A 14755-nucleotide genomic window follows, 5' to 3' on the forward strand; every position below is an offset into this window, starting at 1 on the left:
ACCTCCAGAAAACATTATATTTTGGTGTCCATTAGGGTGAGTACAAGAAGGGCACTTTGTAAAGAGCTAAACTAGTATTTCATCTGAAATGGGACAGATGTTTAGAAAACAGTCTTCTTTTCCAATTCAAAGAAAATTTAGAGCGCTTAGTTAAACTTGGTTAAACTTATAAAAAAAACAAGTTTTGATTGTAACTTGGGAGCAGATAATTGAACTTTTAGAAATAGTACTGTATACATCTCTTTGGTTCTCTAAGGAAAAAGAATTAGATTCAGACAAGTGGGAACAACTTATGAATGTGAATACTACAATGATAATGGACCTAACTCAATTTCTAAAGAAACAGTTTATACATACAACTTAATACAACTGGCTTTAAGGAATTATATAAGTATTAGAATAAGAAAAAAGAAGAAAGAGCAGGAGAAAGAGGGTACAGACAAACTTAAGAACTTAAGAAACAAAAGAACATGAAAAGCATGAAGAATTAGACAACAATGGAGTTAAGTACAATTCTGATGAAATTAAGGAGTGTGGTGCTTCACAACAGGGGCCATTAGGACATTCCTCATCTCATGACCCTCCTCCCTCAATTAACCCTTCATGGATGGAGGGAGAAGGAGAAGGGGGAGGGGCAGTAACACAATCAGTGTCATCTGTGCCCCAGCATATGAAAAGATTACAAAAAAGCACTGAATAAAGCTAAAAAAAGAACAGGATATATCTGATTTAAAAATAAATGCATACCTGTGATTGAAGAATTTGATTGTTCAAGTCAAGGCAGGAGAAGATACATTCCTTTTGACCTTGAAAAAATTAAGGATTTCAAAAAGGGTTGCACTCTTTATGGGGCTACATTGTCTTATGTTAAGATGATATTAGAGAATTTGGATTATGAAATTTTAACCCCCAGTGATTGGAAATCTATAGCAAGGACATGTTTAGAACCTAGACAAAAGTTGTTGTGGCTTTTGGAGTATAGTGAACTATGCAGGATACAAACCCAATGACATAGGCAAATTGGAGTTAATATACAAATCATCTTTGACCAACTAGCAGGTAAAGGTCAGTATGCAGATGCTTTAGCACAGATTAATTACTCCATAGCAGCATATAAGCGAATTTCTGCTGCTGCAATCAAAGCATGGCGCTCCCTCACAGGACAAAAAAATCAAGGGAAAGCCTTCACAAAAATACAGCAAGCTCCCAATGAACCTTTTGCTGATTTTATAGGATGTCTGCAGACAGCTGTCCCAAGAATAATTGGAGAAAATGCAGCTACAGCAATAACTATCATACAATTGGCTAAGGAAAATGCTAATGAGGTTTGTAGAAGAATTATATGGGGAATACACAAAGATGTTCCTTTAGAGGAGATCATAAGATGCTGTGCTACAATGGGCACAAATGTTTTTGTGGGTATACCAGGCTATGATGCAGAACATGGCAAGACAGGGTCTCTCTTGGCAAGTGACTTCTAGAGAGACTTGTCAATGTGGAAAAATAGGGCATCTGAAAGCTCAAAATAGGCAAAGAGATAGAGTGAGAAGACAGGTTGAGAGAAGACCCAAAACCCCATGTTCAAAATGCAATAAGTGCTTCCACTGAGCCTCAGAATGTAAATTGATCCAAGGAAATGACAGGCAGGGCCCAGCTCCAAGACCTCAAAACAAACAAACAAACAAACAAACAAACAAACAAAAAAAAAACCAAGTGGAGCATGATGGAAGCCTAGTTTACACCCAGAGAGTATTTAGAAGCTCAATACTCTGATATGATCAGTCAGCCAAAAAGCAATCAAATGGCAGAAAGGAATTACATGACATATTAGCAGAAAAACAATCAGATGGGAGAAAGAGATTATAATTGGGGAGAATACAGGCTTTTTAAGCCAACAGAAGAACAGTGTCCAGTGCAAGCAACTCCATTGTAATTGCCAGATAATGAGGAGAGATCTAAAAAGTGGTAAATAGAAGGGTCAAGATAGGTTAACTGCTTGGGAGAAAAGGTTTGCTTGGATTTCTACAGATGGAGAAGGAATCTGATGGTTGTCAATGAGCTGTGTTTGCCTTGTCCATCAGAGAGAGACAGAAAAAGAAAAAAAAAAAAACCTTGAAACAAAAGAGAAAAGCTAAGAAACATCTGACACTGAAAAATCATGGCTGATAATGAGAATGTTACAGAATGTCAAAACCAGCAGGAATCACTGGATTCTCTAAGACATGCTAAGACTGATGCAGGACTTCAAAATCTGCAGGAATCATTGGATTCCCTACACACATGAAGTAATGGACAATAGAGTGGTTTGGGACTATTTCTAGGACTTATAGACATCTATAATTCCTCATGTTTATTTATGTTATTTGTTACATCACTACTAGCCTGTGTTACTATAAGACTCCTCAGAAACTGGCTAATTTGGTTTGATTCCCCATTTCCTTTGGTGTTTTCATCTCCCTTCCTGAGATGTCAGGAAGGACATGATCACCTCCTTTTTTGCTGTTTTCATCCTTTTTTGAGCAGTCAAGGAAGGTGTGATCACCTCCTTTTTGGGGGTTCTTATCTCCTTGAGAAGTCAGAGAGAGTGATCATCTTATGTTCTAAAACAAAAGAAAGTGGGAGATGTTATGGGCTAGAACTCTGAACATGAAACAAGGAGTCTTACAAGGTATTAACTAAGTGGAATTGATGAGACAATGTTTATCTAGTTTAGCATGATGCTTAATAGTTCTCTAAATTCAGTATGATTGATTTAATCTTACAACAAATAATGGTTTCCTAGTGATATAATGATTGGTTTATATTCAATGTAGAGCATATAACCTAGGAGCCTCAGTTAGGTGCTTTCAGAGATTGGCAAAGAAGACAAGAGAACTGGAGGCAGGAGCTTAAGCTCTCGCAGGGAAGGAGACAGAGATTTATTTCTACCTTCAGTCAGTCTCCTTCTGCATTTCTCCACTGAGACCAATGCCAATCTGAAAGGTTCCATAGAAAGCTGCCCAGCCCCAGAAAGGAGATAATAAAGAATCTGACCTTTAACACCTGGCTACTCCTGTGGTGATTACTGAACTGAAAAAAAAAAAAGCCTGTTTCCAGAGACCTCCCAGGAAAATCAAACAAAAAACATAACACTCACCAATGAGAGGATCCAAATCAGTTCCAATTGATCAGTGATGAACAGAACCAGTTACACCCAGTGTAAGAAGACTAGGAAATGAGTGTGGACCAAAACATAGCATTTGCCCTTTTTCCATTGTTGGTTGTTTGCATTTTTGTTTTTCTTCCCAGGTTATTTTTACTTTCTTTCAAAATCTCATTTTTCTTATGCAATAAGATAACTATATAAATATGTTTACATATATTGTATTTAACATATACTTTAACATGTTGAACATGTATGGAACAACCTGACATCTAGGGGTGAGGGTGAAGGGAAGGAGGGGAAAAGTTGAAACAGAAGTGTTTGCAAGGGTCAATGTTGAAAAATTTCCCATATATTTTGTCAATAAAAAGCTATAATAATAAGAGGGAAAAAAAAAGAAATCCATGAGAAACAGGTGGTGAATCAGTAAAAGAGATTAGATACACGTGATCCAATAATTAAGGCCTATAGTAATATAGTAATTGATGGACCCTCAAACTCCAGCTTCTGAAGGAACTCATTATTTTTTTAAAAATTGCCAAGAAAACTGGGGAAAATATTTCAGAAACTCACCAAACACATATATCTCATGTCCCATACCAAAAGAAGGCCAAAATGGGAACATGGTTGGGCCATAAAAGATGATACCATAAACAAATTAGGAGAATAAGGGATAATTTAGCTATCAGATTTTTGGACAAGGGAGGAATTTATGACCAAAAGAAAACTAGAGAACATTATGAAAAGTAAAATAGACAACTTTGATTACATTAATTTTAAAAATTCTTTATACAAAAAAGCCCAACAGAAACAATATTTAAAGGGAAGTACAAAGCTGGGAAAAATTTTACATCCAGTGTTTCTGATAAAGGTCTCGTTTCTAAAATATATAAAGAAGCAAATTTATAAGAATACAAGTCATTTCCCAACTGATAAGTAGTAAAAGAATATAATAGACAGTTTTCAGATGATGAAATTAAAGCTATCTATAGTCATATGAAAAAGGCTCTAAATCATTATTGCTTAGAAAAATGCAAATTAAAACAACTTTTTGGTACCACCTCACACCTGTCAGATTGGCTAAGATGACAGGAAAAGATAATGACAAATATTGGAGGGGATGTAGGAAAACTGGTACACTAATGCATTATTGGTGGAATTGTGAAAGTGCAATTCTGGAGAACAATTTGGAACTATGTTCAAAGGACTATAAAACTGTGCATATCCCTCAACTTAACAGTGACAATACTGTTATTGTCTGTATATACCAAGGAAATCACAAAAAAGGGAAAAGTACCCACATGTGCAAATTTTTTTATATTATCCCTTTTTGTAGGAGCAAAGAATTCGAAAATGAATAAATGACCACTGGTTGGGGAATGGCTGAACAAGCTGTTGTACATGAAGGTAATGAAATATTATTGTTCTAAAAAAAAAATTGGTGACCAAGCTGATTATAGAGAAGCCTGGAAATAATTAAATTAATTGATGCCACATTGTTGGACTATACCTTACAGTGGCTGCTGGAGATCCAATCCAGAATGGAATTCCTCTTGTGAGATAATGATACAAGGAAACTGAGAGGCAGTTACTATTCTCTGACCTCTCTGACTGAAAGGTGTTTGCATTGTCTGATTTCTCTCCTCTTCCCTCTGCCTCCAATTTATCTCATTCCCACCCGTGTCAGTAAAGGCTGTCCTGCAACTCCTTCAGATATTATGATCCACGCTGCAAAGGCTCTCAGAGAATTGACCTGTCCCTGAACATCTGAATGAAACAATCAGAACCAGGAATACATTATACACAATAACAAGAAGAATATACAGTGATCAACTAGAAAAGGCTTGGTTTTTCTCAGTGCTTCAGTGATCCAAAACAATTCCAATAGAATTTTGACAGAAAATGACATCTGCATTCAGAAAAAGAACTAAGGAGATTAAATGTAAATGAACACATGCTATGTTCACTTTTTTCCATTTTATTTTATTTTTTTTTTACTTTCCCATGTTTTTTTTTCCCTTTTTTTCTCTCCTAACATGACCATAAAGCAATGTGTATTAAAAATAAATAAACTTATTTCTATAAAAAAGAGAGATTGGGGAAAAATGCAGAAGAGAATGACTAAATATCTACAAGCAAATCCTCAAGGAAAAATATTGATTGGGTACAATTTTAACAATTGTGGAAGTGATAAAACAATATTTATTAAAAAGAATTGAAAATGTTTTGTACAAAAGAAATGAAAACTCTGTAAGGAAAAAAAATGGGGGAAAAAGATATGAAAGAAAAGGTTAGAAAGGGATTTAATAATTTAATACAAGTTGCAAAGGCCTCCCCAAGCAACAGATTCTCTGAAATTTGGAACACACCAAAGAATAGCCAATAACTCCAAGAAAGAAAAAAAAAAACATAATAAAACAAGGTGAAAAACTGGGCAAAGAAAGAAAATATGAGGCATCTTCTAGACAAAACAATGGGGCTAGAAAACCAATGAAAGAGAAAAAATATATAAATCATTAGACTTCCTGAAAACCATGACAAAAGAGAGAGAGAGAGGGAGAGAGAGAGAGAGAGAAAGAGAGAGATTTCAAGATACCCTAAAAGAAAACAAGAAAATCTCTTGGGTTTTTACTTAGCGCAAAATAAAAAAAAATCCACCAGTAATCTCAAAGAACATTAAGACAAAATAATAATATTCATGGGAATAATATTCCAAAATCTGTTGACCCTACTTCCAAGTAAAAGAAGAAGAAGAAGAAAAAGAAGGAGAAGAAGAAGAAGGAGGAGGAGGAGGAGGAGGAGGAGGAGGAGGAGGAGGAGAAGAAGAAGAAGAAGAAGAAGAAGGAGAAGAAGAAGGAGAAGAAGAAGAAGGAGAAGGAGAAGGAGGAGAAGAAGAAGGAGAAGGAAGAGAAGAAGAAGAAGGAGAATGAGGAGGAAGAGGAGGAGGAGGAGGAAAGGAAAAGAAAATGCTGACAACATAGAGGAACAAAAAATTCAATACTAAGTGAATACCACAACTAGACAGGAACACAGCTTGAAATACAATATTCAAGAAAAGAAATTATATATGTGTGTGGTTTTATGTGTATGTATATACATATGCACATACACATGTACATACATAGTGGTATTTATAAAAATACATTTCTTATCATTCGTTTAACAGTGAAAAATTCAAGTGGAAAAGGGGAAAAAGGTGAATTAGAGTAAGAATTGACTAAGGGCTAGATGAATGCTAAGCAGAACAAATAATAATTAAGTGTGATTTTTCTGGAGGTCTTTGGGGCAGCCTTCTTTTCAGTTCAGTAATCACCATAAAAATAGCCAAGTGTTAAAGTCCAAAAGTCTTTATTGTCTTCTATGCCTGGTGCTCAGCTAGTTTTCTCATGGCCTTCAGAAGGGACTTGGTTTCAGTGGAGAAAATGCAGGAGGCCAGGCCAGCCACCACAAGGTTGATGAAGATGGAATTAATCTCTCTCTCCTTGGCTCTGAGACCTTGAACTCCCACCTTCAGTCTCCTCGTCTTCTCTGGGTCTCTCACTCTGGCTGAGGCTCCCAGTTTATATGCTCTCTTATAACTAAATTATCATAGATGTCAATCTTGTAGAACTATATTAAGTACTAAGTACATGTACTGAACTAAAGAACTATTAAACACCATGCTACACTAGTTATCCATTGTATTTATCAATTCCACTGACTTAACACCTCGTAAGAATCCTTGTTTCAGAGTTCTGGCCTATAACAAAGATTGTACAAAAAATTTTGTAACAATTTTTGAGATAACAGAAATTTGGTAGTAGTGGCTGTCTCTAATTTGCTGAATATTTTATGATATATAAATTTGACCAATACAAGTTTGGTGTAAGAAAAAAATAAAAGGACAAATTAAAACATAATTTCTTTTATTTTTTATGTTTTTTCAGTTTAAAATAGCTAATAAAGAAATAATATGATTTTTATGACTTTATTTTGTAATGAGTGTCATTCTTACCTTAATATAGTGATGAAAAGGCAGGGAAGAAGGTGCTAGTTCAAAACTGAAGATAATTATTTAAATAAAATTAGTTTAATTTTTTAAAATGAAATAATGAAGGGAATAATTTCAAAGAAATCTAAAAAGATTTATTACAAATTGAGAAAGAGCAAAGTAAACAGAATCAGGGCAATTGTTCAGTAAAGTGATGAACCATGAAAGAATGCAGAATGAGATTACTTTTGTGTGTATGCATATCTATATATCTATATAGATATAGATATCTATTTATAAACCTATAGATATCTATGTGTGTGTATATATCTTTGTGTGTGTGTGTGTGTGTGTGTGTGTGTGTGTGTATTCTTGTGGATACTAAGGATATCTTTTCTAAACATTATATATCCTATTAGAACCTAATAGATCTTCTACAAAACAGATGATCAAGACAATGCAGTTGAATGCAATGGATGGAAATTAGAATTATGGCTTTAATGTAGTTATACAAGGTCTGTAATCTGAATCCCTTATTTAATTATTCATTTCCATGAAAATATAAACAATATGTTTATCAATGTTGCAAATAAGGTCAATCTTTTAGGTGTACCTAATAAATTAGATTATAAAGTCAGGATCTAAAAATGTCTTGACAGACTAGAATTTAGGTATGACTAAGATGTAAAATTTGTTGGGAAAACAATATTAACAACAATTCCAATGAAAAATTTTTGGAAATGTCTTACTATATTCAAGTGGCTAAGTCTGATGTGGTAGTTTTAAAAATGCAATTAGGTTTTAGAATGCATTCACAGAAATAGAATTAGAATTTCTACTATAAAATTTCACTAAATTCCAACTTGGATGATTTATCATGGCATGCAGGAAGATCATATGTTTTTGAAGATCAAAAGGGTGGACGGTAAGCTCTGGCAGGTGTTAATTATCCATAAAGATTTGAAGAGATACTAAAATAGATTTAGTGACTTGCTTATGAACACAGAGCTAGAAAGTCTGAGGCAGGATTGGAATTGAAGTCCTTAATTTTTTTCTTAATATTTTATTTCTACCACAATTATATGAAATATGTATACATATATAGATAGATAGATATACACACACATACATACATATATATAATTATATAGAAAAATAGGTAAATTCTTATCTTCTTAAAATTCAATTGATAAGATAAGCAATAAGTCATAGGTTATGTATATGTTATCATGTTATGCAAAATGCATTTTTACTTGAATCATTCAGTGAAAGAAAATACAGCTCTCCCCCCCAAAAAAAGCAAGTCAAAAAAAAAAAAAGAAAATCATACATTAAAATCTAGAACTTTAAGAGACATCATATTCATGAAACATCACTTTATGAGACATCATGAATTAGTTAATTAATCCAATTCCACTGTGTCAATTTGAGTTTTTGCTCCTCATTCATGGAACAGAATTGCTATTTTTTTAAACCTTTTCCTACATGGTTTTGCTTTGTTAGTCCTAATACATTTAGACTAATGATTTGCCTAGGGTCACACAATGTTTCTTTCGGACTAACAACTTACTAGTGACAATCTTAGATATATGGTTTACATTTTCATGTATAAAGTTTGTCCTTATTGAGTTTCTTGAAATTCTTTGATGTTGGCTTTTATATGTCAAATTTTCTATTGAGGTCTGATTTGGTTATGACAAAATAATGCAAATCTGATAGTTCATTTTTTTTCATTTGATATTATATTTAATTTTGTTGGATATGCTATTTTCAGCCACAATCTTGCTTCTTCTTTTGATTGCTAAAATATAATATTCCAGAATCTATGATCTTTTATAGTAGTCATTGATAGATCTTGTTCAATTCAAATCAAATTGTTTTTTGTGTCAGTTGCCTGTCAAATTTTCTCTTCAATCTGTATTTTTGAAAGTTTAGCAATGATGTCCATGTATATTTTTCTAGTGGGATATCTTTTAGGTTGTGATAGATGGATTTTTTCTATTTTTATTTTCCCTTCTTGTTCTATCATATCAGAATTGATTAAAAATTATTTATTTATTTTTAATATTTTTTTATTCTCAAAATACATGCAAAGATAGTTCTCAACTTTCACTCTCCACAAAACCCTGTGTTCCAAATTTTGTTCCTCTCTCCTCCTCATCCCCCTTCCCTAAACAGCAAGCAATCCAGTATCAGCCAAACAAGCTCAACTTTGCTAAACAAACCTCCACATTTATCAAACTGCAAATACACACACACACACACACACACACACAGAGAGAGAAAGAGAGAGAGAAAGAGAGAGAGAGAGAGAGAGAGAGAGAGAGAGAAAGAGAGAGATTTCAAGATACCCTAAAAGAAAACAAGAAAATCTCTTGGGTTTTTACTTAGCGCAAAATAAAAAAAAAATCCACCAGTAATCTCAAAGAACATTAAGACAAAATAATAATATTCATGGGAATAATATTCCAAAATCTGTTGACCCTACTTCCAAGTAAAAGAAGAAGAAGAAGAAGAAAAAGAAGGAGAAGAAGAAGAAGGAGGAGGAGGAGGAGGAGGAGGAGGAGGAGGAGGAGGAGGAGGAGAAGAAGAAGAAGGAGAAGAAGAAGGAGAAGAAGAAGGAGAAGAAGAAAGAAGGAGAAGGAGAAGGAGGAGAAGAAGAAGGAGAAGGAAGAGAAGAAGAAGAAGGAGAATGAGGAGGAAGAGGAGGAGGAGGAGGAAAGGAAAAGAAAATGCTGACAACATAGAGGAACAAAAAATTCAATACTAAGTAAATACCACAACTAGACAGGAACACAGCTTGAAATACAATATTCAAGAAAAGAAATTATATATGTGTGTGGTTTTATGTGTATGTATATACATATGCACATACACATGTACATACATAGTGGTATTTATAAAAATACATTTCTTATCATTCGTTTAACAGTGAAAAATTCAAGTGGAAAAGGGGAAAAAGGTGAATTAGAGTAAGAATAGACTAAGGGCTAGATGAATACTAAGCAGAACAAATAATAATTAAGTGTGATTTTTCTGGAGGTCTTTGGGGCAGCCTTCTTTTCAGTTCAGTAATCACCATAAGAATAGCCAAGTGTTAAAGTCCAAAAGTCTTTATTGTCTTCTATGCCTGGTGCTCAGCTAGTTTTCTCATGGCCTTCAGAAGGGACTTGGTTTCAGTGGAGAAAATGCAGGAGGCCAGGCCAGCCACCACAAGGTTGATGAAGATGGAATTAATCTCTCTCTCCTTGGCTCTGAGACCTTGAACTCCCACCTTCAGTCTCCTCGTCTTCTCTGGGTCTCTCACTCTGGCTGAGGCTCCCAGTTTATATGCTCTCTTATAACTAAATTATCATAGATGTCAATCTTGTAGAACTATATTAAGTACTAAGTACATGTACTGAACTAAAGAACTATTAAACACCATGCTACACTAGTTATCCATTGTATTTATCAATTCCACTGACTTAACACCTTGTAAGAATCCTTGTTTCAGAGTTCTGGCCTATAACAAAGATTGTACAAAAAATTTTGTAACCATTTTTGAGATAACAGAAATTTGGTAGTAGTGGCTGTCTCTAATTTGCTGAATATTTTATGATATATAAATTTGACCAATACAAGTTTGGTGTAAGAAAAAAATAAAAGGACAAATTAAAACATAATTTCTTTTATTTTTTATGTTTTTTTCAGTTTAAAATAGCTAATAAAGAAATAATATGATTTTTATGACTTTATTTTGTAATGAGTGTCATTCTTACCTTAATATAGTGATGAAAAGGCAGGGAAGAAGGTGCTAGTTCAAAACTGAAGATAATTATTTAAATAAAATTAGTTTAATTTTTTAAAATGAAATAATGAAGGGAATAATTTCAAAGAAATCTAAAAAGATTTATTACAAATTGAGAAAGAGCAAAGTAAACAGAATCAGGGCAATTGTTCAGTAAAGTGATGAACCATGAGAGAATGCAGAATGAGATTACATTTGTGTGTATGCATATCTATATATCTATATAGATATAGATATCTATTTATAAACCTATAGATATCTATGTGTGTGTATATATCTTTGTGTGTATGTGTGTGTATGTGTGTGTGTGTATTCTTGTGGATACTAAGTATATCTTTTCTAAACATTATATATCCTATTAGAACCTAATAGATCTTCTACAAAACAGATGATCAAGACAATGCAGTTGAATGCAATGGATGGAAATTAGAATTATGGCTTTAATGTAGTTATACAAGGTCTGTAATCTGAATCCCTTATTTAATTATTCATTTCCATGAAAATATAAACAATATGTTTATCAATGTTGCAAATAAGGTCAATCTTTTAGGTGTACCTAATAAATTAGATTATAAAGTCAGGATCTAAAAATGTCTTGACAGACTAGAATTTAGGTATGACTAAGATGTAAAATTTGTTGGGAAAACAATATTAACAACAATTCCAATGAAAAATTTTTGGAAATGTCTTACTATATTCAAGTGGCTAAGTCTGATGTGGTAGTTTTAAAAATGCAATTAGGTTTTAGAATGCATTCACAGAAATAGAATTAGAATTTCTACTATAAAATTTCACTAAATTCCAACTTGGATGATTTATTATGGCATGCAGGAAGATCATATGTTTTTGAAGATCAAAAGGGTGGACGGTAAGCTCTGGCAGGTGTTAATTATCCATAAAGATTTGAAGAGATACTAAAATAGATTTAGTGACTTGCTTATGAACACAGAGCTAGAAAGTCTGAGGCAGGATTGGAATTGAAGTCCTTAATTTTTTTCTTAATATTTTATTTCTACCACAATTATATGAAATATGTATACATATATAGATAGATAGATATACACACACATACATACATATATATAATTATATAGAAAAATAGGTAAATTCTTATCTTCTTAAAATTCAATTGATAAGATAAGCAATAAGTCATAGGTTATGTATATGTTATCATGTTATGCAAAATGCATTTTTACTTGAATCATTCAGTGAAAGAAAATACAGCTCTCCCCCCCAAAAAAAGCAAGTCAAAAAAAAAAAAAAAAAAGAAAATCATACATTAAAATCTAGAACTTTAAGAGACATCATATTCATGAAACATCACTTTATGAGACATCATGAATTAGTTAATTAATCCAATTCCACTGTGTCAATTTGAGTTTTTGCTCCTCATTCATGGAACAGAATTGCTATTTTTTTTAACCTTTTCCTACATGGTTTTGCTTTGTTAGTCCTAATACATTTAGACTAATGATTTGCCTAGGGTCACACAATGTTTCTTTCGGACTAACAACTTACTAGTGACAATCTTAGATATATGGTTTACATTTTCATGTATAAAGTTTGTCCTTATTGAGTTTCTTGAAATTCTTTGATGTTGGCTTTTATATGTCAAATTTTCTATTGAGGTCTGATTTGGTTATGACAAAATAATGCAAATCTGATAGTTCATTTTTTTTCATTTGATATTATATTTAATTTTGTTGGATATGCTATTTTCAGCCACAATCTTGCTTCTTCTTTTGATTGCTAAAATATAATATTCCAGAATCTATGATATTTTATAGTAGTCATTGATAGATCTTGTTCAATTCAAATCAAATTGTTTTTTGTGTCAGTTGCCTGTCAAATTTTCTCTTCAATCTGTATTTTTGAAAGTTTAGCAATGATGTTCATGTATATTTTTCTAGTGGGATATCTTTTAGGTTGTGATAGATGGATTTTTTCTATTTTTATTTTCCCTTCTTGTTCTATCATATCAGAATTGATTAAAAATTATTTATTTATTTTTAATATTTTTTTTATTCTCAAAATACATGCAAAGATAGTTCTCAACTTTCACTCTCCACAAAACCCTGTGTTCCAAATTTTGTTCCTCTCTCCTCCTCATCCCCCTTCCCTAAACAGCAAGCAATCCAGTATCAGCCAAACAAGCTCAACTTTGCTAAACAAACCTCCACATTTATCAAACTGCAAATACACACACACACACACACACACACACAGAGAGAGAAAGAGAGAGAGAAAGAGAGAGAGAGAATGAAATCAAAAAAGAATTAAAATGAGAATTTAAAAAGGAAGCAAAAATCAACAAAAAGGAAAAAAAAAAACTAGATTCTGATCAACATTCAATACCTCCAGTATTCTCTCTGGGTGCAGATGACTCTCCATTTCAAGTCTATTGGCATTGACCTGCATCATCACATTATTGAAAAGGACCATATCCATCACACTTGACCATTACATAGTATTTTTGTTGCTGAGTGTAATGTTCTTCTGGTTCCACTCACTTCACTTAGTATGTAAGTATCTCCAAGTCTTTCTGAATTAAATCCTTTTCATTGTTTATTATATAACAATAATATTACACTACATTCACATACAATAACTTATTCATCCTAGTTTCCAGTTCCTTGACACTACAAAAAGGGCTGCTACAAACATTTTTGTACATATGGGTCCTTTTCTCTTTTTATGAGCTCTTTGGGATACAGACCCAGTAGAGACACTGCTGGATCAAATGTTATTCACAGTTTGATAGTACTTTGGGCATAGCAGAACATTTTAAAAAATGATTTATTGCATTATTTTGTCAAGATTCTTTTTTTGATCATAGTTTTCATATGTTTTATCTTGTTGGTCTGTCTTCCATTTCTCTTGTTTTCTTGTAAGATGTCTCATATTCTCTTCCATATTTTCATTTTTTAAAAGTTACTTAATTATTTCTTGGTCTCATAATTTTGTTGATTTCTCCTTGTCCAATTCTAATTTTCAATGATATTTTCTCTTCTTGGTCTGTCTTCCATATCTCTTGTTTGTCTTATAAGATGTCTCATATTCTCTTTTATATTTTCATTTTTAAACAGTTATTTATTTCTTGGTCTCATAACTTTGTGATTTGTCCTTGTCCAATTCTAATTTTCAATGAGTCAGGTTCTTCCTTAAGATTATGAATCTCCTTTTCTACTTGGTTGACACGCTTTTGTTTTGTTTGTTTGTTTTAATAATCTTGTTTTTCTTCTACTGTTCTTATTTTTATTTATCTTTTGAAGTTTTTTCTCCATCTCTCTCATTTGATTTTTAAAGTATTTTTTTTTATTTTTGGAAATTTTCTAGGAATTCACTTTGGGCAGGTAACCATCTTTCAAGAATCTTTCTTAATCCAATAATTCTTAAATTTACTCTTTTGGATCTATTTGACTTTATTATCTTTTTTGAATGTGTGTTTTGATATTCTTTGTCACCATAGTAACTTTCTAAGATCAGATTTTTTTTTAATTTTTTTATAGCCTATTTCTTTACTTCTAAATTTAAGTGGGACTCTTCTTCTTAAATGGAGGGGCACTTTCCCAAAATTCAGGGGTTTTTGTGCAGCTGTTTTCAGAGGTAATTCTGGAGACTTGTAAGTTTTGAGTCTTTTAAGGTGGCATCCTAGGGAGAGGTGTATTTTCGTAAGTCACTATTAAAAAGTCTTTTCTGTTCTGAAACTGTGAGCAGGGTCATTAGTCCCCTGAGGCCACAAAAGCTGTTATACAATTGCTCCTACTCAAACTAGGATTAGGATACACATGTATAAGCAATGCAATAACATCCTGCCCCTGATGTTGACAAATACCTATTGCCTAATCCCCTT

The sequence above is a fragment of the Antechinus flavipes genome, chromosome 1, assembly GCF_016432865.1.
Source record: "Antechinus flavipes isolate AdamAnt ecotype Samford, QLD, Australia chromosome 1, AdamAnt_v2, whole genome shotgun sequence".
NCBI classification, from domain to species: Eukaryota; Metazoa; Chordata; class Mammalia; order Dasyuromorphia; family Dasyuridae; genus Antechinus; species Antechinus flavipes.